Genomic DNA, 13446 nt, shown 5'->3' with positions numbered 1-13446 from the left:
TCTGCGTTGATAACCCTGCATTAATCTACATTAATAACCCTGCATTAATCTGCATTGATAACCCTGTATTAATCTTCATTGATAACCCTGCATTAATCTACATTGGTAACCCTGCATTAATCTACATTGGTAACCCTGCATGAATCTACATTGGTAACCCTGCATTAATCTACATTGATAACCCTGCATTAATCTACATTGGTAACCCTGCATTAATCTACATTGGTAACCCTGCATTAATCTACATTGGTAACCCTGCATTAATCTACATTGATAACCCTGCAGTGATCTACATTGGTAACCCTGCATTAATCTACATTGGTAACCCTGCATTAATCTACATTGATAGCCCTGCATTAATCTACATTGGTAACCCTGCATTAATCTACATTGGTAACCCTGCATTAATCTACATTGATAACCCTGCATTAATCTACATTGATAACCCTGCATTAATCTACATTGGTAACCCTGCATTAAACTACATTGATAACCCTGCATTAATCTACATTGGTAACCCTGCATTAATCTACATTGATAACCCTGCATTAATCTACATTGGTAACCCTGCATTAATCTACATTGGTAACCCTGCATTAATCTACATTGATAACCCTGCATTAATCTACATTGATAACCCTGCATTAATCTACATTGATAACCCTGCATTAATCTTCATTGGTAACCCTGCATTAATCTTCATTGATAACCCTGCATTAATCTTCATTGATAACCCTGCATTAATCTACATTGATAACCCTGCATTAATCTTCATTGATAACCCTGCATTAATCTACATTGATAACCCTGCATTAATCTTCATTGGTAACCCTGCATTAATCTTCATTGATAACCCTGCATTAATCTACTTTGATAATCCTGCATCGATTTTGTCTGCATTGATAATCCTGCATCGATTTTGTCTGCATTGATAACCCTGCATTCATCGTCATTGATAACCCTGCATCGATTTTGTCTGCATTGATAACCCTGCATTAATCTACATTAATAACCCTGCATTAATCTGCATTGATAACCCTGCATTAATCTTCATTGATAACCCTGCATTAATCTTCATTGATAGCCCTGCATTAATCTACATTAATAACCCTGCATTAATCTGCATTGATAACCCTGCATTAATCTACTTTGATAATCCTGCATCGATTTTGTCTGCATTGATAACCCTGCATTAATCTACATTAATAACCCTGCATTAATCTACTTTGATAATCCTGCATCGATTTTGTCTGCATCGATAACCCTGCATGAATCTACTTTGATAATCCTGCATCGATTTTGTCTGCATTGATAACCCTGCATTAATCTACTTTGATAATCCTGCATCGATTTTGTCTGCATTGATAACCCTGTATTAATCTACTTTGATCATCCTGCATCGATTTTGTCGGCATCGATAACCCTGCATTATTCTACTTTGATAATCCTGCATCGATTTTGTCTGCATTGATAACCCTGCATTAATCCACTTTGATAATCCTGCATCGATTTTGTCTGCATCGATAACCCTGCATTAATCTACTTTGATAATCCTGCATCGATTTTGTCTGCATCGATAACCCTGCATTAATCTACTTTGATAATCCTGCATCGATTTTGTCTGCATTGATAACCCTGCATTCATCTTCATTGGTAACCCTGCATCGATTTTGTCTGCATTGATAACCCTGTATTAATCTACATGAATAACCCTGCATTAATCTGCATTGATAACCCTGCATTAATCTACTTTGATAATCCTGCATCGATAACCCTGCATTAATCTACTTTGATAATCCTGCATTAATCTGCATTGATAACCCTGCATTAATCTACTTTGATAATCCTGCATCGATAACCCTGCATTAATCTACTTTGATAATCCTGCATTAATCTGCATTGATAACCCTGCATTAATCTATTTTGATAATCCTGCATCGATTTTGTCTGCATTGATAACCCTGCATTAATCTGCATTGATAACCCTGCATTAATCTACTTTGATAACCCTGCATCGATTTTGTCTGCATTGATAACCCTGCATTAATCTGCATTGATAACGCTGCATTAATCTACATTGATAACCCTGCATTCATCTACTTTGATAACCCTGCATTAATCTACATTGATAACCCTGCATTAATCTGCATTGATAACGCTGCATTAATCTGCATTGATAAAGCTGCATTAATCTACATTGATAACCCTGCATTAATCTGCATTGATAACGCTGCATTAATATCCATTGATAACCCTGCATTAATCTGCATTGATAACGCTGCATTAATCTGCATTGATAACGCTGCATTAATCTGCATTGATAACCCTGCATTAATCTGCATTGATAACGCTGAATTAATCTGCATTGATAACGCTGTATTAATCTACATTGATAACCCTGCATTAATCTACATTGATAACCCTGCATTAATCGGCATTGATAACGCTGCATTAATCGGCATTGATAACGCTGCATTAATCTACTTTGATAACCCTGCATTAATCTACTTTGATAACCCTGCATCGATTTTGTCTGCATTAATAATCCTGCATTAATCTACATTGGTAACCCTGCATCGATTTTGTCTGCATTGATAACGCTGCATTAATCTACTTTGACAATCCTGCATCGATTTTGTCTGCATTGATAACCCTGCATTCATCTTCATTGGTAACCCTGCATCGATTTTGTCTGCATTGATAACGCTGCATTAATCTACTTTGACAATCCTGCATCGATTTTGTCTGCATTGATAACCCTGCATTCATCTTCATTGGTAACCCTGCATCGATTTTGTCTGCATTGATAACCATGCATTAATCTTCATTGATAACCCTGCATTAATTTTGTCTGCATTGATAACCCTGCATTAATTTTGTCTGCATTGATAACCCTGCATTAATTTTGTCTGCATTGATAACCCTGCATTAACTTTGTCTGCATTGATAACCCAATGCAGACATTACTTTGTCTGCATTGATAAGTTTGTACGTATCAAGTAATATTTTCCAATCATCCACCGTAATCTGCGTCAACAGCCGTATTATCGACAACGGCACGTAGTGAATATACCCAAGGACCTGGTGTAGACTGTAGGGTATCTGTATGCGATTACCATGTGAACCTGTAAAAGCTTGAATCAACAACCTCTCTTGGAGAGATCGTTTAGACTCAGCCTCTCATCAGTAAGACAGATACTTTGTCAAGGATTATTTTTTAGTATAAAACATCAGCACCAGTCAAGATCTTTGTCGAGGATTATTTTTTAGTATAAAACATCAGCACCAGTCAAGATCTTTCTGAATAGGCAACGTACAACATGTCAAACTAGCAGGACCATGCGGATGTCCCACTGCGACACTGCCTACAGAACCTGTCCCGAGTCGAACCTGCTGTACAGAAGCGTCACAGAAAATGGATGCTCTATGTACCGACACACAATAATCCAAGAGCACCAATACTAGGAAACAGTACCCAAAACTGTGCATGCAATACAGAGGAACAGCGAACGTGAAGGCAGATAACGGCAGACTAAATTAGTTAGTTAGTAGGTGGGAGGTTCTTGTGCAGCCACCCGGCTGCTGGTTGTGTAGCGACCCATGGGTCCCCCAAGCAAGACCGGCATCAGAATCTCCTTGCTCCAGCCGGTGACGTCACCGGCGGGGATCCCCGGCGCCAGAGTGGCTGGTCACGTGACCGCCAAAGCGTGCCGCGCGTGCGGGTATAATGAGCTACACCTGTGGATCACGTGACCACCGAAGCACGCCTCGCTTGAGAGGTGTGGCTTTCGGTTTCGGTTTTTGGTTTTGCTTTATAAGGCAGCCCGATAAACGGACTTTTTAGTGTTCCTGAGTTGGTTTTACGAATAAACATCTTCTCGGACGAGTTTGTGCCTTGCCATCCTTTTATCCGTATTCTGCTGGAGTCCAGACTCCTTCACTGGTGACCCCGAATTTGCAACACGGCAATGGACACCGCAGTGTCCCTCAAGCTGCCCACCTTCTGGGAAGCACATGCCGCCGTCTGGTTCGCGCAGGCGGACTCCCAGTTCGCTCTGCGTGGCATCACGGAGGACGCCACCCGCTACCATTACGTGGTCGCCGCGCTCGGCTCCGCGACCGCCGCCCGCTGCCTGAGCTTCCTCCAGTACCCGCCCGCTGACGGCAAGTACGACGCCATCAAGGCACTTCTGCTGGGCGCATTCGCCCTTTCCCCGGCTGAGCGCGCACGACGCCTGCTCGACCTACCGGAGCTCGGCGATACGCGCCCGTCCGAGCGCATGGACTACATGCTCGCATTGCTCGGCGAGCACCCCTCGGATTTCCTGTTTCAGGAGCTCTTTTTTCGCCAGCTCCCGGCCCTGGTACGGGTCGCCCTGGCAGGTACGACCATCGTAAACCCCCGCGACCTCGCCAAGGAGGCCGACAAGATCGCTTCGGCAAGCCAGCTCGCCGGAGCGGCGAGCCAGCTCATCGGGGTGGCGGCCGGGAGCCTTCCCGCCCACCCGCCCGACGCCCGCGACGCAGTCTCCTTCCCGGAGACCGCCGGGCCGGCACGACTGGCAGCAGCGACGCCGCGTCGCCCGGTCCCGACGCGTCGACCGGAGCCCCCGCCGGACCCGGCCTGGTGCTATTTCCACGCCAGGTTCGGGCGGCAGGCCCGATCATGCCGACCCCCGTGCACGTTCGACCCCGGGAAACGGGCGAGCCGGCGTTCCCTCCCAGCAATGAACGCCGGCCGTTCCGGAAACCTGCTGTTCATCGCGGACCGAGCGTCGGGGCGGCGCTTCCTCTGCGACACCGGCGCCCAGCCGAGCATCATTCCCACTTCGGCGGAGGACAGGCGGGCCGCCATCTGCGGCCCCCCATTGGTCGCGGCCAACGGCTCCGCCATCCGCACTTTCGGCCCACGCACCGTCGCCCTCCGCTTTGGCAGCCAGCTCTTTCACTGGGAGTTCGTGACGGCGGACATCCCCATGGCTTTGCTCGGGGCCGATTTATTGTGCGCCCACGGGCTGCTGGTAGACGTGAAACGCCGGGGTCTCGTCAACGCCGAGACTTTCAGCTCCCTGGCGTGCGCCTTGAGCCGGGCCGCACCCACCGAGTTTTCCTGTGCCCTCCCATTGGCGGACGACTTCGCACGTCTCCTCGCGGAGTTCCCGGCCCTCACGCGGCCGACGTTTTCGGCCATCGCTGTGAGGCACGGCATCGAGCATCACATCCCCACTACAGGCCCGCCGGTGTACGCCCGGGCTCGCCGTCTCGACCCCGCCAAACTCGCCGTCGCCAAGGCCGAGTTCACGGCGCTGGAGCGCCTCGGCATTGTACGGCGCTCTGGCAGCGCCTGGGCCTCGCCGTTGCACATCATCCCGGAGCCGGGGGGCGGATGGCGGCCATGCGGCGACTACCGCCGCCTCAACGACACCACTACCCCCGACAGGTACCCCGTCCCGCACATCCAGGATTTTTCCGCCGGGTTGGCAGGGTGGACCATTTTTTCCTAAAGTGGACCTGATTCGGGGGTACGACCAGGTGCCCGTCCGCCCGGCCGACATCCCAAAGACGGCCGTGATCACACCTTTCGGCCTCTTTGAGTTCCTCCGGATGCCCTTCGGCCTCAAAAACGCGGCGCAGGCGTCTCCTTCCCGGAGACGCCTGCGGTCCAGTGCCTGATGGACGGCGTGCTGCGCGACCTGCCGTTCCTCTTCACCTACCTGGACGACATCCTCGTCGCCAGCACGTCGCCAGCAGTTGCATCATATTTCTGCAGGCGCCTCTGCCGCTGATGCAATGCCTCTCTATAACCAGTTATCTGGTACTCATTTTGCCGACCGCGGACGGATGACAGGCTGGGTGAGTCAACCTCAACTGGCGTTAATTCAACAGGATTCGAACTCAGGCCCTTAGGACCCCAAGCCCACCGCCATAACCATTAGGCCAACACCAGGTGATAGTACGTAGGTATAAGACCATTAGGCCAACACCAGGTGATAGTAAGTAGGTATAAGACCATTAGGCCAACGCCAGGTCAAAGTAAGTAGGTATAAGACCATTAGGCCAACACCAGGTGATAGTAAGTAGGTATAAGACCATTAGGCCAATACCAGGTGATAGTAAGTAGGTATGAGACCATTAGGCCAACACCAGGTGATAGTAAGTAGGTATAAGACCATTAGGCCAACACCAGGTGATAGTAAGAGGTATAAGACCATTAGGCCAACACCAGGTGATAGTAAGTAGGTATAAGACCATTAGGCCAACACCAGGTGATAGTAAATAGGTATAAGACCATTAGGCCAACACCAGGTGATAGTAAGTTGGTATAAGACCATTAGGCCAACACCAGGTGATAGTAAGTTGGTATAAGACCATTAGGCCAACACCAGGTGATACTTCTAATAAAATAGGAAGAAAAAAACAACTGTGCAAGTGAATCGTTTATGTTGTCAGATTAGGAATTTCCTTGATTTTATTGCCTCGAAATATTCCACCATTCCACCACAATTGCCTTGAGCGGGCAAACAAGACCGAGCGTGCGCAAGTGGCTCGTTTGAATTCCCTGCTCAAGAGGCGCCGCAAAGCAGCCAAGCGGGGTCAGTGATTGAATGGCCTCCTGCTATTCCCGGCAGCAAAGAGGTTTTAAAATACGACTCGGGTCACAGGTTGTGTGTCGGAACTACAAGGCAAAGCACACGGGGCCAACAGGCTGTTGAGCCAATTGTGAAAAGCCAGGAAAGAAGGTGTGCAGACACACAGACAAATGTGCACAGCAATAAAAAAGATTCTTATTTAATTTTAACAACGAGTCATTCATTGCTGATGAAAGTAGCGAACATAACAACAACATGTTTACATCTTCACTCATAGCTGTGAAAAAGGAAAAGGAAGGGAAGATGGCTGCATGCAATCGGATTCCTGGTGGGTCTCCATTGCACCGTGTCCATAGCCACGCGGTGTTAGGTGTCCATGTTTGAATTTTAACGGCAATAAAAATTTGGGTACTGAAGGACCTTTTTGAAGATTACCAGCCCAATCAGATTTCCACGAAGTTGGAAATTTTGGAGAATTCTTGTTACGTGAGTCCGATGAGGCCGCAGTGCGAATCCAGAAGGCACAGGTACACACCGGTGTTCATTCCCTGAAAAAATAAAACTGAGCTTCATATTCAGATTTTCTATGCATCGAGGTTCCGACGAAAATGCTCCATCCCATGTACAGTCCCTGTAAATCGAATTCAGGACAATGTCATGACTCATAAACCACTAACTTGGCTGCTCCGCTACCATAATTATTATGGCAATCGCCTTTGGCACAATACTACTTAAAGTAAGGCCGATATGGATTTTTAAAACATTTAAAAGAAAATGATTAAAAAGCAAGGATTATTATTTTTTTGGCCAATCACGATGCAGTAACAATACAGGACAGGTATATTTAATTTTCACTGAATCAGAAAAGTGAAAGTCACTGTCGGGTCATCAGTATGAAGCAGCCAACCTGCCAGGTCACATGCTTGCCCAAAGTGTAACTGAGAATGGCCTAATCAATCACTGTGCAACTTGTCTCGGAGAGCGACTATCAAAAATGACCTTTAGCGAACAGAGGAAAAGGCAGGTTCCACGTCAAGGCTTTACCAATAATTTTCCTCTTGTTGCCATAGCAGCAATTGTTACGAGGTATTTTAAATTCCCCATAGAGACTGTTTTACTGCAAAATGTATAATCACATCAGCCCATTCTAACACGAACAAAGGTAAACAGTTTCCTCTTGTAGGCTCGCATAAAATGTGTTCAATTATTGCCTCTTTTGAAATGTCCTGCGCAGCAGAGAACCGACTCCTCCTGCATTCATGAGCCCCTTCCAGATACAAAAAGAGACGACGAAAGTCGCTTGCATGTTCGTACAATGGATATTATTCATGTCTTTGAGCATGATGGGCATTAGCTTATCCTCAACCTGCTTCCGAAGTCAGCCTTGAAAAAACAGCTTTGATTGCTAATGCCATGTTGTAACCAAATACAAATACTGTGTGATAATAGCTGTGACATTTTGTAACTTAATACCATTGGGGCCACGCGCAAGTGGTTAATGTGTTTGTTGGTGTCTGGGAGCTAACATGGTGAGGCTCTACTTATATAGGGTTTGGCCAGCCTTATAGGATTGGTCGAGGCCTTGACCAATCGGGTGTGCCCGTTTTTCCCTTCAGTCGTCGATTTGTTGCGGCACTGAGGAGTTACAATATTGGGGATTATGGTGCTGCATCTTTATCACATGCTTTCCTCACCTCGTGTTACCTCACCTCTCACAGCAGTGATTACAATATTGGTGATTACGGTGCGGTGACTTTATTCCTCACCTCCAGACTCCTCCTGGTGATTACTATATTGATCGCGGTGCTATCCTTGACAATTGCACGTTTATTTGACTCTGCGGACACTAAGCGTCCATCTGTGTTTGGTGGACCTACATGGGTACTCTGGCCCAGAGGGCAGGGGTACCTAATGATAAAGGATAATGGTGTAACTATTTAAAAATAATCAAGAATAGCATGCATGATGTACAAGAAAAGTTGTCGTTGTTTCGTGTGCAGCCTGTGGCTGCTGGTTACCTTTGTGGGAGGGGAGGGGGAGGAGTAAGGTTGGAGGTTGGAGGCGAGATGGAAAGGGTGGAGGTGGGAGGAGAGAGGGAAAGGGTGGATGGGGAGGGAGGAGGCAGGGAAGGAGTTGGGAGAAAGGAGGGGAAGGAGTGGGAGGAGGGAACCGGCATTACCCAGCAATGCCGTATACCTTTGCTCGTCCATAATATTCCCATATATATATCCCCAAAAAATCTCTGAAATGGAATATCCATTAAATATCTCTAAAATTTCCTGAAAATCCCTAAAATAGCCTTAAAATACTCCTGGAATATCACTCTATTTCCCCTACATATCCTCAAATTTGTGTTACGAGCAACGGTACCCGCCCTTCGGGCGGGGCTTCAGTTGGGAGGCCCAAATGAAAAGGCTAAATATCAGAAATTGAAGGCTTTTTTTCTTTTAAACGATTTATATAAACATCCGTTAAATCTCGATCGGCGCAGCCGTTTGAGCGGCACCCGGGAAAATAACGTCATGCGGGAGCAAGTATCAGCAGGATGTGGCAGTGTGGGGGTCCACGTTTCTGATCCTCCTTCATGCCGAAGTAGCCCACCACTTCTCCAAGCATTCCACTCTTCAGATCCACCATGACAGATTTAAGCTTGATACTGAAGACGCGTGCAGCTAGTCCTCCCGATGTCGTATGTACTCCCAATACGTGTTTCCTTCATTGTAAAAACTTCCAAATCAACAGTTAAAAGGATTTTGAGCCGATAGCTGTAACGGCCTTGGCAAGATCGATGGAGACAGCGATCTGTTAGCATATTCACCACCAAAATAGCTATGTGGAATTCTCTCATGTAGAGATTAAACTAATCGTGTTCACAATCGCTATGTCGTATGTACTCCCAATACGTGTTTCCTTCAGTTGAAATGGGTTAGAATTCTCTCAAGCATGGATTCAACCCGTGTCCTTATAAAAAGGTCTTTGTCCGAGGTCACCGAGTTTGATCGGTGCAGCAATCGGTGCAGCCGTTAGTGCGGCACCCGGGGAAACAACATCGTCACAATGAGAACAATGAACGTTATGCAAACACGAATGTTATGCGGGAGTCCAAGCCTGAGAATGCTGGTGCCTAAAGCTGAAATTGGGAAAACTAAATAGCCTATTTTACTCCTGGAGATCCCAGGATTATCCACCCAAAATATCGTTGAGATCGGTTCAGCAGTTTTTACGGTACATTCGAACAGACAGACAGACAGACGGACATTTCGTGAATTATAGTAAGATGTGGAAGAGGAGTGAACCATAGCTAGAATGTGTTAAGATAGGTCCATCTATTTTCACAAGTAGGTTAAATTTGCACATGCACTTGGGACACGTCAGAGATAAGTTGTATGTAATATGTGCACTGGGGAGGCAGTGAGCATTCATCATAAAACAGCATAGGGTAAGGATGTTGGCATGCAAAACCAACTGTCTACAGGTGAAGTCAGGTGGAGGACTTGAGGTGAGTGCAAACAGGTATACCAAGCGCTGTACACACGGCTATGGAATTTCAGTGAACCCTTAAATATGACTTTGTGTGGCCCCTTAAAGAGGACTCTGCACGCATCTGGTAAAGGTACCATGGAAAAACCACGAGTGGGTGGACAATGTGAACGTACCACCTGGGACAGTGTGACCCCAATAACAGAACCAGACGTGCGCTTAGGGACAGGTGTAGGGGAGGATACAAAGTCTCAAAACGCGCATGTACAGGCTCTCTTGGACATTGCTCCTCTCTTATGCTCATTGGGTGAACCTCGGTCCTCGTCATCCTCTGCACCCTCAATTGTTCGTTGCATGATCGAGCATGGAGATGCCGTGCAGCTGTGAATGGAGACCGGGTGGACAGCGACCTATCACCATTTGCATTGGTCCAAGGGGCTCATTGTGGTATAAGATTGGCCCTCATTGTGGTTTCCCACCTCAAGTCCTCCCCTGTCCTCTTCGTTGGGTGAATCTGCGAGTTGGCACCATTAGCTGGGGGTAGATTGATGTCGTTATTTTTCATTTGTATATTAAGCACGTGTGAATATCACTTATGTGGTTGTCTTTTGAGCACTAGATGATGATGATGCCTTCCCACCTTTCACTTCCAATGCATGGGAAATACCGCTGGTTCAGGCATATTGAACGGCCTTGGAGAGGTAAAAATTGTAATGGAGACCCTTCCCTATTAGGGCAGGGAAAGGAAAAAACAAGTACTGTCTGCTCGCACCGACTTGTTAAAATTGTTTGGCCATTCGCTGTGGTGTTAGATATCCGGCTCAGACAGTCTGCGTTAGTGGACCCTCTGACATGCTAATATATCCCTAAACATCCCTGAAATATGCTTAGAATGCCCCTGATATATCTCTAAGTTTCCCCATAACTACCCATACAATATCTCAAAGTTCCCTCTAAATATCCCTGAAATACTCATCCCTGAAAAAACTTTCATTTCATAACGGCCTTGTCAAACCCCCAATTATCATAAACATTGTGTAATCTGTTCCTTTATAAACACAAATTGATACTTTAGTTAACGCTGTGACCTGCCTTAAATGTTTAGTGTCGCTATTGTAAACATAGGGGCAATACCCCTGGTGCTCACCTGGTAGCATAAACATTATACTGCACTGATTAAAGGTATTTTAAACCTATTTGAATGGTTGCTAGAAGACAGGGCAGCATGTAGATCATACTAACATAATCATAAGATTTTAAACAAACAAATAAATACCTATTTTGGGGGGAACCCCCCCCCCCTCCCACCCCATGTACCTCCTCAGACCCAAAAAATTTTAATGCCATGAACAAACTTTAGTCACAACACAACAAATATAATTCGTGCCAAATTTGGTCGCAATCCCATCAGCGGTTTCGGAGAAGATGTTTCAAGTGTTTATGGACTGATGGACGGACGGACGGACTGACGGACGGACTGACGACGTGCCATCGCATACGCTCCCCTGAACTTCGTTCCAGGTGAGCTAAAAACAAAGGATTGTTAAGTCCAACTTAAATAAATGACTGTATGTGAGTTAGTAGTTTTAAAGTATTACCAGCATTGACTTTAATCTACCAATTCCCTGCGGAAATCATAATCACTTCCCTATTGTTTACAATGTCCAAAACCGAAAACCTTGTTTCCCACGTCCTACCGGTTAGGTAAACAATTATTACCTGAATTATAATGAAACCAAAACACTAAATGAGGTCATCTCACCCATCATGCCAGATCATATCCACAACACGTGCACACTTATTACCATATTTGTTCCCCACAATTAATATATCCCTTTACTTTTATGTATTAGCACGTCACAAAACATAACCTGTCTAATTATGTGAGGGCTCATCGGTAAGATTGTGGCCTGAAGTATTGGAATAAATAATAAACTCGAAATAAAACGAAATTCGTACTTTTCTAGTTGGTCCAAAAAAGGTTTTTTTAAACAAATTTTCTCCATTGTGTTTGGTAACGGACTTACACATCAACGCTCCCTATCCACCCAAATGTCTCACCTTCCCCTTCCCAAAATCCTAGGTTCGCCCAAGGAAATGTCGTATATTTCAATCAACATTGGTTTATTTTTGGTGGTTTGTTGTTCATAAAACAAAGAAATATGAAGACTTTAAATATAAACCCATACCATGCAAGATCAAGTATGGCACATCAATCATTAGGTAGGAAACCATGATGGTTACCTGCTCACTCCACCTCCACAAGTATATTCTTCTCCACACAACCTCCTGAAACCACCACCACGATACAATAACATGTTACACTCCATACAATCACCTCTAAGAAACACCATTGTGACCACCACATAACAATCACCATAATGATCTCTCCAGAACATCCTCAAACCAACAACAGGTACACTGCTCACCTGCTCCATACAATATCCAAACCTGCAGGACATTCTTTCCATGAATCAAACTGACAAAAGTTCAATCCCATGACAACCTGTCATTGCTTTGGAAATGAAAACCGAAACAGCATCGTTGCATCTAACCAGGTATACGTGCAGGTAATAACAAAGGCTCCTTAAACCCGATAAGAAAATGAGGAGGGGAACAAATGGACGAATTGCGGTAAAGTGAACATGTCAGCCTCAGCAAGGTGAGCCAGAGAAGACACACTCGATGTCATTCCAAAGCGGTGAGCAACTGGGATGGAGCGCGCACAGTAAGTAATTCAGGAAATCTCGCTTACCAACTTCACGCAGATATATCCATGGAGATGAAGACACAGAGGCGTGAAAGCTTTCCCTCTGGTGTTACCGAGTCACAGTTGCCTTGACTTTAAACAACTGAGCACAAGTTGAAGAAACTAAATTAGCACGAATCGCTTCCATTAACCCATGCCCAACACAGACGCAGAATATCCAAATGAGAATCTCATGAGGGTTGAAGTTAACCATGCCTCTCTCACTCCCACTCCCTCTGTGTGTGTGTCTCTCTCTCTCTCTCTCTCTTGCCTTCTCTGCCCCGTTAACGGGCCCCCGGTGTGAATCTCCAGCAGCTGGCATGTAAGACAGGATGCAACGTCACCAAAAGCAACTCCCTGCACTCGCTCTCCCGCCCAATCGTGCACTCATTCACTGTATTCCATATCTGTGCCAAATGGCCTGTTTTCTCACCCTTCTTCGTTTCCTTTGTCTTCCATGCCCATCCACTTCATTGCCCTTGTCCAGTTTGTGCCTTCAACAATGGTCTCTCTCTCCTCTCTCCTCTTCTCTTCTCCTCTCCTCTCCTCTCTCTCTCCTCTTCTCTTCTCTCTCTCCTCTCTCTCTCCTCTTCTCCTCTCCTCTCTCTCTCCTCTTCTCTTCTCTCT

The 13446-nt window shown here is 45.9% G+C and overlaps 1 protein-coding gene across 3 annotated transcripts in view; it reads right to left on the bottom strand.

Annotated features, from left to right (window-relative positions):
- Positions 1-13097, bottom strand: part of LOC137417286 (centrosomal protein of 85 kDa-like) — a 171156-nt gene extending 158059 nt beyond the window's left edge. Inside the window, exons 1-3 of one of the 3 annotated variants that reach the window (XM_078774091.1) lie at positions 13036-13097; positions 12826-12922; positions 12315-12359 (exon numbers count right to left, since the gene is read on the bottom strand). The gene's annotated coding sequence lies outside the window, so the exon portion shown is untranslated. Of the gene's footprint in view, positions 1-12314; positions 12360-12825 lie in introns of all 3 variants that reach the window. The other 2 variants (XM_068103134.2, XM_078774090.1) reach the window with 2 other exon arrangements.
- Between the last annotated feature and the right edge of the window lie 349 nt (positions 13098-13446).

Source organism: Myxine glutinosa, chromosome 3 (assembly GCF_964187855.1).
Source record: "Myxine glutinosa chromosome 3, kmMyxGlut1.1, whole genome shotgun sequence".
Taxonomy (NCBI): domain Eukaryota; kingdom Metazoa; phylum Chordata; class Myxini; order Myxiniformes; family Myxinidae; genus Myxine; species Myxine glutinosa.
This window is presented reverse-complemented; position numbering and strand designations above follow the sequence as displayed.